Source organism: Humulus lupulus, chromosome 6 (assembly GCF_963169125.1).
Source record: "Humulus lupulus chromosome 6, drHumLupu1.1, whole genome shotgun sequence".
In the NCBI taxonomy this organism is placed as follows: domain Eukaryota; kingdom Viridiplantae; phylum Streptophyta; class Magnoliopsida; order Rosales; family Cannabaceae; genus Humulus; species Humulus lupulus.
The window spans coordinates 221,767,500-221,783,245 of record NC_084798.1 but is presented as its reverse complement, the minus strand read 5'-3'; positions in this window follow the sequence as shown (position 1 = coordinate 221,783,245).

Below are 15,746 nucleotides of genomic sequence, written 5' to 3'. Positions count from 1 at the left end.
CCTATACTGAGAAACACTGAGACCCCACCAATAAAGCTTAAAAAATTATCAGATACATTTGTATAGTTAGAAAAAAGACAAATATAACAATAAACAAAAGCAGAAGAGGCAAAGAGCGCGGGGCGCGGGACATAGGAAAGTGAGAGAGCGTGGCCTTTCATTGCATACCATACCATACCATAGCATTTATATATTAATCCTATGTTATTATGTTATCATATGTTTTGTCTTTTTTTGTTTTTATTTTTAATAATAATAATAATAATAAAATTTGTGTGAATGGTGAGAAGAGTCAAGGTTGATGATGATGCCTTTGTTGTCTGTATCCCAAAATGCTTTGCACACGAGTGTGTGTGTGTGTGCATACAAGTGTTGTTGTTCTCCTCTCCTGCTAGATTTGCACTTTTCACCTTAAAAAAAAAAAAAGAAGAAGAAAAAAAAGAAATTGTTGGATACAATTAGAACCAAAATTAAAATCTGATTATTCATCATGTGGGTATGAGACTAGTTCTGTGAAATGATATGATATGAGATGGAATGAAATGAAATGATTTGATTTTGTTTTGTTTAGAATAATAATTATAATAATAATAATGAGTGTGTGGATGGAATAGATTAGTGTGTAAATTTTAATTTGTTTAGAATAATGATATTCTAATAGAAAAAACAGGAATAGCGGAATCGTTGCATGGAAACCGGGCTGATTTTCGGCCTGTTCCCTAAGCTAAGATATTAATCTACTTCTTTCTATGTATTAATTATTATTATTATTATTAATTTCCAAAATCTAAGTGGGTCCCACTCCCACGAAACAAAATAAATAAATTTATGATTGTTACGCAACCTCTTTTTGAATTTGAGCAACACGTCTCTTTCTCTCTCTCTACGTATTTTTATAACGTATCTATACTATAATACTAATAATAAATAATTTACCCTAAAATTTTTAAATAATAATCAATAATTATGGTGTTTTACAGTAGAGAATGAGAAGTAGGGGTTTTAGGTGGACAGCTGCAGAAGAATGTCTCATATTGTTATTGGTACAATTTAATATTGGATTCCACATGTTTTAATTTAAGAAATATGATAAGATATCTCTAATGAACTATATGGTGCCACATCATGTGATGTTGGGTACCTTTAAAGTGTCAAATAGCAATACCAAACTAAAAAACATTAATGGTGTCTAATACCGCTTAAGAATGTCATATCATTATTAGTGGAGATTTTTTCATAAATATGGCTTTTTAGCTATTAATATGCAAAAATATGGTAATTAAACTTTTCTTAGTTTGTATGGACAAATTTAATTAAAAAAAATCAGATTATGGGAAAAAAATGGCATAATAATGTTTTTCTACAAAAATATGGCATAATAATGATTTTTTTACAAAAATATGAGAAAAAAATCTCATAAAAGGGAATACAAGTTTTAAAAAGTCATAAAATAATACTTGTAAAAAAAAAGCCATATTTTTTAAAATTTTATTTAAAAACTCATATAAAATGTAATTTTCACTTATTAGTGTGATATAATATTGGGTCTCACATATTATTAGTCCAATAATTATAGTGTTTTACAAAATATAATTGTTGTACAATTAAAGTCCAACTAGTCAGCCAGACTAGCTCACCAGGCCCAATAAGCCAGTAAGGCCTCAAACCAATGTAAATAGGCTCAGCCATCCAAACGAGCTAGCTGATATCCAGGCCCGAGTTCGGGTGCATTCAGTCAGTTAGGGACATTGAAGCAGTCAAAATACACCCATGAAAATTGGAAGGAACCGCTAAGAATGGGTCAGACGAGCGAGATAGACGAAGGGAGAACGGAAAGAAGAGAACGACTATAAAGAAGACCCTCAGGGGTTGAGAATGTGCGACATTGGATAATCACTTGACTCTCTTTTACTTTCTTATTGAAACGAAAGTTATTCTCTCTCCAGGCGATCCAGTCAAGCAAGTCGAATCAGTCAGTCTGATCTGACCTCATCAGGCTTGACCAAATTGTTCGGTCCTGCCGTCATCACCACCGTCACTCTGACTATTTCACTACTCATACATCACTATTTCATTATTTACATCATAATTTTATTACTTTCAATTAGCTTTCGTTACAATCTGACTAACTTGAGCGTCGGAGTCCCTTTGGCTGACACCCCACCAGTGCTCCCAATTGAACTTTCGTCTCTCTCTCTTTGTTCTTGACAAGTTGCTGGTGCCCGTCTAATTAATTGTAGGAAATCACATCTACAATTATTGAAGGGCATTAGCTTTAGCAGTGCCCAACACTACCTGATTATGTCATATTGTTGTTGATGCAATTCAATACTTGATACTACATACTTCAATTTAATAATTATTATAGAAAATCGCTAATTACTTGTAAGACGCTATCTCATGGTAAGTATTGGGCAATGCTGAAAGAGTATTGCTATTTGGTAACTCAATATCACATGAGGTGATACTTAGTTTCTAATATTACTTATTAAATAAAAATATATGATACCCGATATTAAACTACGCCGACATCAGTAGAATATCTCATGTTGTATTAGACACTACGTGTATCTTTAGCAATACTCTTCTTTTAATTATTTGTTGTTTTTTTGTCGTATATATTTGACCTAATGAATTTCTTGTCTATAATATATAAATTATAAAACTACACTCTTAAATTTAAATAAGTGGAACCTGATATTGGATTGCACCAATAGCATTATGTCACCTCCTTGTGGTGTTAGGGACCAGTGGTTCCCCTTAGCAATTCTCTAAGAATGTCATATCATATTATTAGTGCAATATAATATTGGGTCTCACATATTATTAGTGCAATAATTAAAATGTTTTACAAAATAGAATTGCTGAAGGGCATTAACCATTTGAGTATGTCATATTGTTGTTGAGGCAATTCAATATTAGATACCACGTACTTTAATTTAATTTGTAAGACGCTATCTCATGGTAAGTATTAGGCAATGTTGAAAGAGTATAGTTATTCGGTAATTCAATATCACATGAGGTGATACTTGACAAGAGTTTAGTAATTTTTAATATTACTTATTAAATGAAAATATATGATACCCGACATTAAACTACGCCGACATCAGTATAATATCTCATGTTGTATTAGACACTACGTGTATCTTTAGCAATACTCTTCTTTTAATTATTTGTTGTTTTTTCTTCGTATATATTTGACCTAATGAATTTCTTGTCTATAATATATAAATTATAAATCTACACTTAGATTTCATAAAGTCGACCGATCTCAATGGATGGCTTTTAGTCATATATATATATATAAATTATATGTGATTAGATGGTCTAGTACTCTACTATGTGAATAATTATGTTTGAATATGAGAAAGTTGTAAGGTGTTAATTATAATAAGTTATATTACTTTTAGAAATTTGAATCCCACTAGCTACCATTCTTAATATTACTAACTTACTACACACGATGTTAATAAATTTGTGACTTTTTAGAGACTTGATTGCCTTAATTTTCTCATCAATTTCAAATTTACAAAAATACTACAAATGAATATTGAAAAAGGGTAAAAGTTAAAACAATAGCCAAGAAATAAATAAATAAATAGGATGATATGATGGTGGCATTTTTGCTTTATTAGGTAGGGTAAAAAATCAAATGATATGATGTCTTATACATATATCCTTAAAGATAAATAATAAATATATATATATATATTATAGTATTGTCCAATATTTACTTTTTGGATTCTTATTATTATTAGGAAATGGAAATTGCATGGTTACACTTGAATATTGAGTACGTACTTTTCTTTGTACATATGATTTTGTGTGTTTTATTTTGTCTCAACTTACTTAACCGAGAAGGATGTCGCACAAGGATAAGTTCGAAAATAATTATATAAATATATATATTGGGAATGTAATAATCAAATTAGTATATATATATATAGTTCACACATATTCATATGAAGTAGTGTATATCTATATATATGTATATATATATATGCTTTGGCATTTGTCTCCCAAGATTCCAATAACATTGAACTATTCGATGTATATGTTCCCTTCCTCACTTTACTAATTTCTTTCAAGACACACACATGTATATATATATGGGTAAATAACACTTGGAGTCATTAAACTTGATCACTTATATCATTTAGGTCCCTAATATTTTTTTATAGCAATTAGATCCCCAATTTTTACTTTTAGGTTCACATAGGTCCTTAATATTATATTTTATTAGATAAATTCTAATTTATAATAGTAAGATAAGATTTCTGTGGTATAGTTCCTATAAATGATTAGCAACAGAAAGTCAGTTATGTCAGTTAATTTCCTGTTTTAACTAACTGATCCATCTCAGCTGAAAATCTTTCAAGGCCACTCATATTCAGTTGCCTATATATACTGTTTCATTCTCCTCATTTGTAACAGAGAAAAAGAGCAAGAAAGAGAGAGAGTTTTGGTACAGAGTAAAGAGTGAGATTGGGGTTCTTGGGTTTTGTAATGAGCTGCATATGTTGATGAATATGCAAGCTCGGGTTTGAGTGTTCTTGAGAGAAAGACAAGCACTTTGAGAGGATCTAAGAGAGTTGAATCTACTTGACTATATTGTACCAAGAAATTGTTCTTATCAATAAAGAGGAAGTTGGTGGTGTTCCAGAACTGGATTAGAGCCATAGATCACATCGATCTATTGGTCTTGAACCAGTATAATCATTGGTGTTATTTACTGTTTTCTGCATTGTTAAGTTCTTAATTTTCTAATCTTGCATTTGATTGTGCTCTTGCTTATTTGCTTGTTGTGTTTTAGTTGTTAATTTGGTTCTGTTTAGTACAAAATTCCCACAATTTCAACAAAAAAAAACATGGCAGCCATTTTTTTCCTCTTTAAATCATTCTTAATCTATTAATTATTACAATATATATTATGTTGGTAACGGACTTAAATATTCTCTTGAAATATTAAGAAATAATAAAAAAAATTACATACTTTAACATTAAACATCTGTAGTGAAAAAAAATTGAGAAAAAAATTGATGTTATAGATAAAAACACCTTTAATAAATTTAATGCTTCTAAAATTTAAAGTATGTAATTTTTTTATTAAAAATAATAAACTATTTAATATATAAGTGATATTAAATATTTTAGAAGTATAACATAAAATAAATTTTTAATATTTGATAAGAATATCTAGGTTAATTTACTAAAATAATATATTTGGTAATAATTAGCTAATTAATTTAGTTAAAAAAAGAAAAGAAAAAACAAATGGGTGTGCTACATTTTTTTTATATAAAATATCTCATTTTACCCTTATAAATTAGATTTTATTAAATAAAATATAACATTTGGACTTATGTGAGCCAAAATATAAAGGATAGGGATCTAATTGTTACAAAAAAAAAGCTGGAGACCTAAGTGATACAAGTGGTAAAGCTTGGGGACCCAAGTGTTATTTACCCCATATATATTGGCACATTTTTAGATGATGAGTTATTTATAATTTTTAATTTTTAGAGGGGACTAATTTAATGTTTTATTAAAAATAATCAATCTATATTTAGTATACTAAAATAATTGGAAATTAAAATTGTTGCCCTTTTTTCTCCATAATGTGACATGTATGCCCTCTGAGAATTAAGGGTGCAATCATCCCGCCGGATGGTTTAGTCAAAAAGTGGAGCGAACAAGAGATAGAGGCGTAGCTCAAGTGGAACAAACTCGGGGTGACTTGACCACGCGTACCCTCGAATAAGAGGTGCGAACCTCGACTCCCGGACATGAATTTACCTCGACTTTCGAACATAAATTTACCTCAATAAGTCCTTTTAAGGACACATGGAATCACATACAAATGCATGCATCACCTACGACATTGCAACGATAGAGGAAAAGGGGGGATCTTCCTTGGAACGTTCACATCTGTCACCTGAGGGCTTGGCGCATGTTCGCAATGCGCTCCCGCTTGGGGGAGTTCCTTGAGACCTCCGAGAAAAGCTATGGCAGAGTTGATGTGTGTGCAGATAGCTTAGCTGGCACGTCGAAGGGTTCCCGAAAGCTGATAACCTTCTAAAACCCTTGTAAACCCCAAAAGTAGGGGGAAATGAGCAAAAACAATGTAATTAAGCCTTGTTGTACAAACGAATAGTCCTTCAGCCACCTATAAAAGCAGCAGGGGTTCCCATTTGTAAGGAATCGATCTTTTTTAGTGCATGCACATGCACTGCTCACATGAAAGAACTTGAACACTTACAATTTATTTCTATAAATACAAATCAAGTGAACGTACGATGAAAGTAAAAAATCACCTGAACCACTTCAAAACATCATAATTTGTTCATTTACATTCAAGTATTTTTTTTTTCATAAGTTGACGAAAAAGTGAGTCAACAAAAAATTAATAAAGAATTTTTTTTTATGGCACCAAACCCCCCTAATTACTAAATAGTTATGTACCAAGTTACCCTTTTACAAAGTCATCTGAAATTAATGCAAAAAAAAGGAAAAAAGAGGAATTTATGTAAAAAAAAAAATAATTTGTTGGTAACCTAATTTAATTTGTTCTACCCAATCACAATCTTACCATTTATTTACACATTTACCCAAATCTTTATAGTTGGGTAATATCTATTGAAAATCATTTTATATATTTATATATATCTTCTCTTATTTGTATATACTAGACAAATATTAAGGAATTATATATTTATATACCCATAAAGAAGATTTCTTAATGGTTACTACCCATAGATGGATACTAACAATTATGGTGATGTGGCAACATAGTGACTTAGTATAGCAAGTCACCAACAGGTAAATATTTTTTTTCTAAATTAATTTCGAATTTAGTTATTTTTTTGTCATAATTAATGTTATTTCCAACAAATGAGAGATACTAGCTATATTTTGAAATTTAAATGCATTTGAAAAATGAAAAGTTTACAATATTATATTTTCATAATAAATGCACGTTTTTCATTATGTAACCCTTCCAAAAATTTGAAAAAATCAAAATTTATTTTTAGAAATATTAATTAACAACTATAAATATAGATCATTGATCTTAATCCAATGATTAATATTACAGTAATCATCCATGGGTAGTAACCATTAAGAGTGTACCCATATATATAAATAGTATTATTTGAAATAATTAACAACCAAGTTCAGGATATATATTGTTCCAAATGGAGAAAGAGTTAAAATAGGTTAAAATTTTTAGGCACGATTGACACATAAAGCTTTAGATGTCAATCTTTAATGCCAAAATCACTTGAGGCTACCGTTTAACTTATTAAATGATAGGCGTTAATCAATCTCGACCGACATCTATATTATTTTGGTTATAAACGACAGTCCAACATCAACCGTGAACTGTCGCCTATAACCAAAACAATGGGATAAGAAGACTTTAAGTGCAGACTTACACTTTCAATCCCAATCAATAATAAGTGTTAGTCAACAACAATGACTAATGTTAATGTGTTGAGGAGTCATGTGAACTTTCCTATTTGTAGTTGTAATAGTCATACATGAAGTTGTATTTTTTTTTGGAATGTTTTTATTTATATGAGAAAATAAATAAAATAAAGGTGGTTAGTAGCTTGTGATGATACAGTATAATGAAATCAATTTACAATAATAAGTATTGATTAGATAGCAATATGAATACATAGGGTTCCACAATGCATGTGTGATGTGTATAATGCACTATACTTTGATTGTAAAAAAAGTAAGGTAAATAATGATTAATGATATGGAAGTGGGTTGAAAAAGTATTATTATTACTATTATTATTATTATTATTATTAATTATTGATTATCATTTTAAATTTAAATCAAACCACCCTATAGCTACCCTCTCATCATCGATCAAATATATTCAAAATATAAATATATATATATATATTTTATATATAATCCAATATCACTTTCTTGCTGGCTTCACTAGCTAGTTGTAATTTTCTACGTTCCCATGTCCAATTTCAACTAAGTAAATAGTAGTATTGGATCGAATGTCTTCTCAATATATATTGTTTTCATATTTTGTAATATAATATATATATATATATATTTATAGACACTTTTAATTAATTAATTTTCTTTTCACGTTCACCTTGTAGCTTACTCAACTTTGACTAACTGCTCATTAGGTTCGTGTCAATTATATATATAATAATGATATTATGTAGTTAAATATACAATATAATTAATAATCTCAATTATATATCGAAATGTTAAGATGAGATTTAAGTTTATAATTTTTTGTATCAAATACATAATTGCCTATCATTTTGTATATTAATACATTAATATTTTGGACATTTAATACAATAATTATACCATATTGTTAATTACACCTTGTCATTCACCTATATATATTTATACAAACTTATCAAACTATGTATATATATATATTGATATCATTAATTATTATTTAATTTATTATGGTCTCTTATCTCTTATGCATGGTTGATTCCTTATCCTAGCAATAAATATAATCACCCATATCATCTGATATCATTCAAAATATATATACCATAAATGTGTTATTCTATATTGTAATAACTCTCATATAGTCCTAAAAAAATTTAGTCTCAATTTAGGACCAGTTATAAAAAAAAAAAAACTCTACATTGTAATAAGTTATAATATTTCTTGGTCTCGCCTTTAAAAAATAAACCTCCACGTAGTAATAATTGACATCATATTAAATATATTTATATATATGCTATATTTTAGATACTAAAAATTCATAATAAAATTAATTATCAATTTAGACTTTTAAAATATTATTGTATATTTCCAACATTATATTTATATAAATATATACATTGTAGTCATATTTTTCTGTTATTTTGGTTTATCAATGATTTACATTAAATTTGACATGTTTTATCAATTATTATTTAATTTAAATTTAAATATATATTTAATAAAATATGTTTCTCCCAACATTATTTATTTATGTAGATAGGTTTTAGTATATGTATAGACATATAGAGAGAATAGATATTATATGTATATAAATATATATATATATATATATAAATCCACTTTTTGTCATTGGTAATATCGTATGGAAATTGTGGATCTCCTAAAAATATACATTTAAATATTGAATGATAATTGTGGATCTCCTAAACAAATAAATAAAATTGTGGATTTCTTTTTTACCTTCACATGTATATATATCTCATAAACCTTTCTATTTATCATAATTCTTTGAAGAAATAAGAAAATGAATGCAAATGTACCTACTCCCTTAACATAATCACAATCATCTTTTAAAAACTCCAAATTTCCAATTTTTGTTTGAATAATTTTGTCAAACACCATAAGTAGCTTCTTCTTAGTAATGAAATACAATGAAAAACAAAAACAGGGGAAGAGTTATTTACTTTACATTTGTAGTTGAATGCAAAATAAATTTAAACCGGTTGCATAAGATATAAAAACTAATATAATATTAGATAAAAAAATTTATTTTTTTTCCTTCAAAAACTTGGAAAAATATTATTTTAGCCCTTGTATTTTTTCTGAATACGCGATTGGCCCATGTGTTTTGTTAAATGACAATTCAGATCAGATCATGTGTTTTACAAAATAGTACCCTAGACCTAATTTTGGTCAAAATATTTTCAATTATAAAATCAATTATCGGGTCATTATTGATGCGATGGATTCAAATAAGCAACAAAAATGGTCGAAGAGCTAAGAATGAAATATTATATTTGAATTTTTTTTTACTAAAATTAGATATAATGTACTATTTTGATCAATTTTGTAAAACACATAGCCCGAATTATCATTTAACAAAACAAATGGACCGATTGCATATTTAAGAAAAATACTAGAGCCAATTTGGTATTTTCCCAAAAAACTTTGATACTATATTTACATTATTTGTACTTTCAATCAATTTATTTGTCTCAAAATTTCAATTTTTTGCATGTTATAACTACTTTATTTGTCAATCCTCATTACACTATGTTTTTATAACTTATCATAACTATGATATTACAATATATAACTATGCTATTCATACCATATTACCACATCATACCTATATTACATTTTCTCAACTTTTGAATTGATTAAATTGCTTGTAGAACTATGAAATAGAAAAAGACTTGTGTTTTTTATTTTAATCATTTTACTCATATCTTATCTTTAAATAAAAAAAAATAACATAACATAATAAATGAACATATGCAATTTCAATGTAAAAATATAATTTATTATGCAAATTATAAATTATATAACAACGTTCTTCTTCTCATTAACTTAAAAGGGAACTCCCAAGAGATTTTTCAACAATAATATAAGCAAAATTGTGAATTTTATAGTAAAACTTGGTCAACTCCAATTTAGTGGTATCTTCATAAGATCTTCCCAAAATTGGTGGATATAAGATACATACATATTTCATTTTAGTTAAATTATATTTTTATTATAAATAATTTTTAAAAGAAAATAAATTGTCGTTACCAATGAAAAAAAATATATCCAAACCATTCTAATATAAACTAAATTTTGTATTTATTTTGTTTATGATATTAACTATATATATTTTTTACATTTTTTAAATTAAAATTATAATGGCAGCACATGTCCACAACTAGTATTATACTATATATGTTTGTATCATCCGAGGAGAGCTATAGGTGCATGCATACATGATATATATATATACATAATATATATATTTTAAAATATATAAGACACACTACTTTTTATTTTATTATATAATGAAAAAAATATTATATATTTAAAAAGAAATAAGTATGCATTGTAATTATTCAAACTATATATGGTCTCCACCTCATCAATTTTGAAAGATATATGGTTGCCTTAATTATAAAGAACTAGAAAATATAAGCGCGCTCCGTGCAGTCTTTTGTAATTATTAAAACATATATATTTTAAAATATTTTTTGGGAGATTGTGGGGTAGTGATTCATTTTCACCATACTCGTACAACATGTCATTTATATGAACACGTGAAGACATCTTGACTATAATTTTCACCTTGTATTTTAGTTGTTTACCTATTTTGACCATTAATTTTTTTTTAAATTAACTTGTGGACATTGTGTTTTGTCAAAAATTCAAAAATAGGAATGTAAAGATAGATTATTTGAACCACGTATAATTTGGTTGATTACCTGTTTGAATATTTTATTGTTAAAAGTTAACATTTGAATTCTGAATTTTGTCAAAAAGTTAAAATATAAATAAATAGATTTTATTATTATTATTATATGTAGATATTTCAATTGTTAAGATATTTTAGAAAATAGAAAATGAATAAAAAAATTAGATTAAATGAGAAAATAAAAAAAAGTGATTTGAAGAGATTTTAGAGTGCCACATAATCTCCTTGAAGCTCTCATTTATATATATATATATAGATTGTAAAGAATCATAAAGATGGATGGCATTGGCACGTGGGCTAAAATTTGAGTATACAAAAAAGTTTCAACCAACAAATTGATTGAAATGCAATATATATAATTTGCACATGTTTTAACTTATTGCATATAATATATAAAGGAGAATTCTCCTATAGGAGCTTCACTTTAAACTCTACTGGTAGGACTCTCAGTGTTCTCGACCCGTGAATAATTTTCGGCGCGATTTTTTTTATGATCGTGTATATTGTAGCTATTTAGAGCATCTTGCAAATTTTCAGAAAATTCTGAATAGTTTAAAGTACTGAAAACTAGGTTCAAACATGTTTTCCACGCACATAAAAAAAATTAGTCACGTGTGCAACAACATGTTTGAACCTAGTTTTCGGTACTGTAAACTATTTGGAATTTTCTAAAAATTTGCAGGATGCTCTAAATAGCTACAATATACACGGTCATAAAAAAAAATCGTGCCGAAAACTGTTCACGGGTTGTAAACACTGAGAACCCTACTGGCAGGGCTTAAAGTGAAGCCCCTATAGAAAAATTCCCCTATATATAAATATATATATATATACACTAGCTAGAAACATCATACAATCCACGTAAAATTCAAATTTACTTAGTTTTAAAGTTGTAAACATTGTTTATAATTTTAATAAAAATTTGTTTACTGACTTTTTTTATAAAATCTATATATAATAGAATGAATAATAGTCCTATAATATATATAAATATTTATATCAATAATCTCTACATATATGACATTTAAATACAACGTTGACATAGATATATATTTACATGGCTATATGATATATATAAAATACAATAATATTTAAAAATAAATTAATAATAGAAATAAAATAAGAATAAAAAAAGTCATAGTGTAGATAGTTGTATACATGCATCAACTATTTTTAGTTTCTAATGTATCTCACAATGTCTTTTGGTAAATTTGATGAAGAAAAAGAGCTTCAATTACTTGATAAAAAATAAACTATTATACAAATTTATAAGATAAAAAAATGATATGTATGCGTTTATTATTTTTACATAAATATGATTTAATTATTTAAATTATCATAAAATTTCTTAAAAATATCCTATTTTAATTAATTAATTATTTTTTGTTTAAGTTTATATTTATTATAGTTTTTGAATTTGGCAGTGAGAACAAAATATTCTATATTATATGATTAATATAATATTAAGTTTAAGTTTAATTCAATTTTATTTAACTTATAAAATATATAGTTTTATTATTTTAAATAATTATCATTATAAAATATCTCAAAAATATCATATTTTAATTTATTTAATTATTCATTTATTTAAATTTAAGTCATGTTTACAATCTATCGTTAAATATAAAAATATTCTGTTAAATATAAGAATATTCCATTAAAGTTAACGGAAAAAAAAACCGTTAAAACAAAAAAATTACGTTATCTACACACTTTTTTATATAGAAGAGATATGAGTAATTAAAGGTAAAACTACCTCATCTTTACATTTTTATACACATAACCTCCAATTTTTTTTCGTCGGTGAAATCTCTCAATCCAATCCACTGTTCCGTTAGCAAATCTAAGGTGTCGTCCATTCCAATCTGTTAACTGCAACAATGAATAATCCATGTGTACACAAGGGTACATGTGACACGTTTCTATTGGTCAATATTATTTATTTATTTAAATATTATAAACATTATTTTAAAATAATAAAAAAATTAATAAAATTAAAAACTAATTTTAATTTTTTTTCTTTCTCTACTACCCGATTTTCTCTCTCTCTCTCTCTCTGTCTGTTTCTTTCTCCCAGAACTTCTCTCTCGATCTCTCAACTTCCCTCCCTTTCTTTCCTTTTTTTTTTTATTTCTCCCATATCCTCTCTCTCGATCTCCCAACCTCCCTCCCTTTCTTTCTTTCTTTCTTTTCTTTCTTCCATATCCTCTATATCTATCGCTCTCAATCTCCCTCCCTTTCTTTCTTTTTTTCTTTTTCTTTCTCTACTGCCCATATCCTCTCTCTCTCTCAATCTCCCTCCTTTTTTTCTTTCATTTTTTTTCTTCTTCTTCTGCCCAAATCCCCTCTCTCTCGATCTCCCTCCCTTGTTCTCTTTCTTGAAGGTCGACGAAGATGGTGGCTCGAAGGGCTGAGGGTTGCGTGGGTGGATCTATAGAAAAAAGAAGAAAAAGAAGAGGGGAGGAAGAAGGAAGAAGAAGAAGTCAAAGAAAAAAAAAAGAGATGTATCGTGGGATAGAGAGAAATTTGATTTTTTTTTATTTTTGATTTTGTTTAGATTTTAGTTATTTTTTAAATGACGTGGCATTGTTATTTAATATGTGGTCCAATAAATTATAGACACATGTATCCAAATTGGTAGTTAACAACCACAATAAACGGAGACATTAAATTTGATAACAGAATGGGGGATTGAGAGGTTTCACCGGCGAAAAAAAAGAATTGGGGGTTAAGATAGCAAACGGTAAAGATAAGAGGTTTTACCGCGAATTACTCTATATATTTATATAATGAAGGATAATATACTTTGGATTTAACCATTGTGATCATTATATAAAGCATGTTGTCTAACATAAACATGATCTTTATATTGTGAATGAATGTTATATTAGTTAGCCTCATTTTCATCACCACAAACCACCATATTAATAGAGAACGAGTGAGAGATATAGAGAGCTTAAAAATGGATGATGAGCCCCCTTAACCCCAAAACATCACCATCGCGAACCACCACCACCTGCAAAAACGAAAAAAAGAACACCTAAACCCATTAATCATTGATTCTTGTCGCCCTGCAGAATCCCACAAACCACCGCCACCACACGAGCACCACCATGAGTCGTTGATGCTGAGACCCACGAATACCCAAACCCACCACTGCCTCAAACCACCACAACTTCCCTTAACAACCATCTACAAAACAAGAAAAAACTAATGAAAAGTAAGAGTGAAAAATATATGGAGAAAGAGGAACAAGGATATAAGAGAGAAAGAATGATAGTGAGAGCTTGAGAAAGTGAGGGTGAAAGAATGAGAGTGGGGCGGGTGGTAGTAGAGAATGAGAGCGTTAGAGATAGATCTTAGGGTTTTGAGAAGTAATGGGCTTCGACCCATCTTTTGGCCTTTTTTTTAGTCCATCAGCATTGGTTTAGAACCGACACTATTGATATAAAAAATGTCAATTCTAAACCGACGCTTATATCTTTTTTTTTTTGTTTTTTTTTTAAATTTTTATAAACAGCCGATTAGCTTCACTACATAATCGACGCTATTGATATCATAACTGTCACAATTGATATCAAAAGCTTCAGTTTAGAACTGTCGTAATTGATATCAGAAGCGTTAGTTTAAAACTAACACTAATGGTCTTTACTAACAACGTTGGTTAGGGTACGACATAATTAACAAAAATTAGCGTCAGTTTAAAACTGGCGCTACTGAGCTAGTTTAATCGATTGCGACAGTGAGTGTGGAAAACTGACCCTAAAATGTATTTTTGTTGTAGTGGTTAAATGACATTTCGAATCCCTTGTATTTGCAAAATGAATTAAAATAATACCTTGGAAATCGTGACCAAACCATCAAAGTTGAACAATCCGGTTAAACCAAACCATCAAAAATGGTTTCACCGATCACAGTTTTTGGCAGTTTGGGTTACAAACCACGGTTTGCGATATAAATGAGCACCCCTAACTGTTGTACTGGTTTTTTTTTTTTTTTAAGGAATTGTTGTATAGAATTTAGACTGTGTTTAAGAGACCTGAAGTTTTTACTCTAAAAGTAACTATAATACTTTATTTATTTTATGTGTTCCATTTTCTAATTTTTTCTTTTTTAGTTTCTATTTATTAATTTTCATTAATTTGTTCCATTGCCTGCTATGTTCACATTAATCAATCACACCCTAGCTAGATGATAACATTGGTGTTATCTTCGTTACATTTACATCGATCTAGGGTGTTCATCAAACTGCCCACATCGCTCAAACCGCACCACAATTTGTGGTTTGGAACCCTTTATAGTGCAGTTGCAGTTTGTTTTTTTTTTCCAAAACGTGCGGTGAAGTGCGGTTTGCGATTTTAAATTTTATAAATGTGGTTCAAACCGCACCGCACCACATCATTATATATATTAACTTTTATATATATTTTTTCAATTTTACTACATTTAAACCTAATTAAATCTTATATATTTATATAGTATAATATACACAATGTCTAGAAAAAATATTATGTTTCACAGGAGGCTAACACATATTCTACTTCAACCTAAAAATATTACTCCTGAATTAAAATCTTTACTT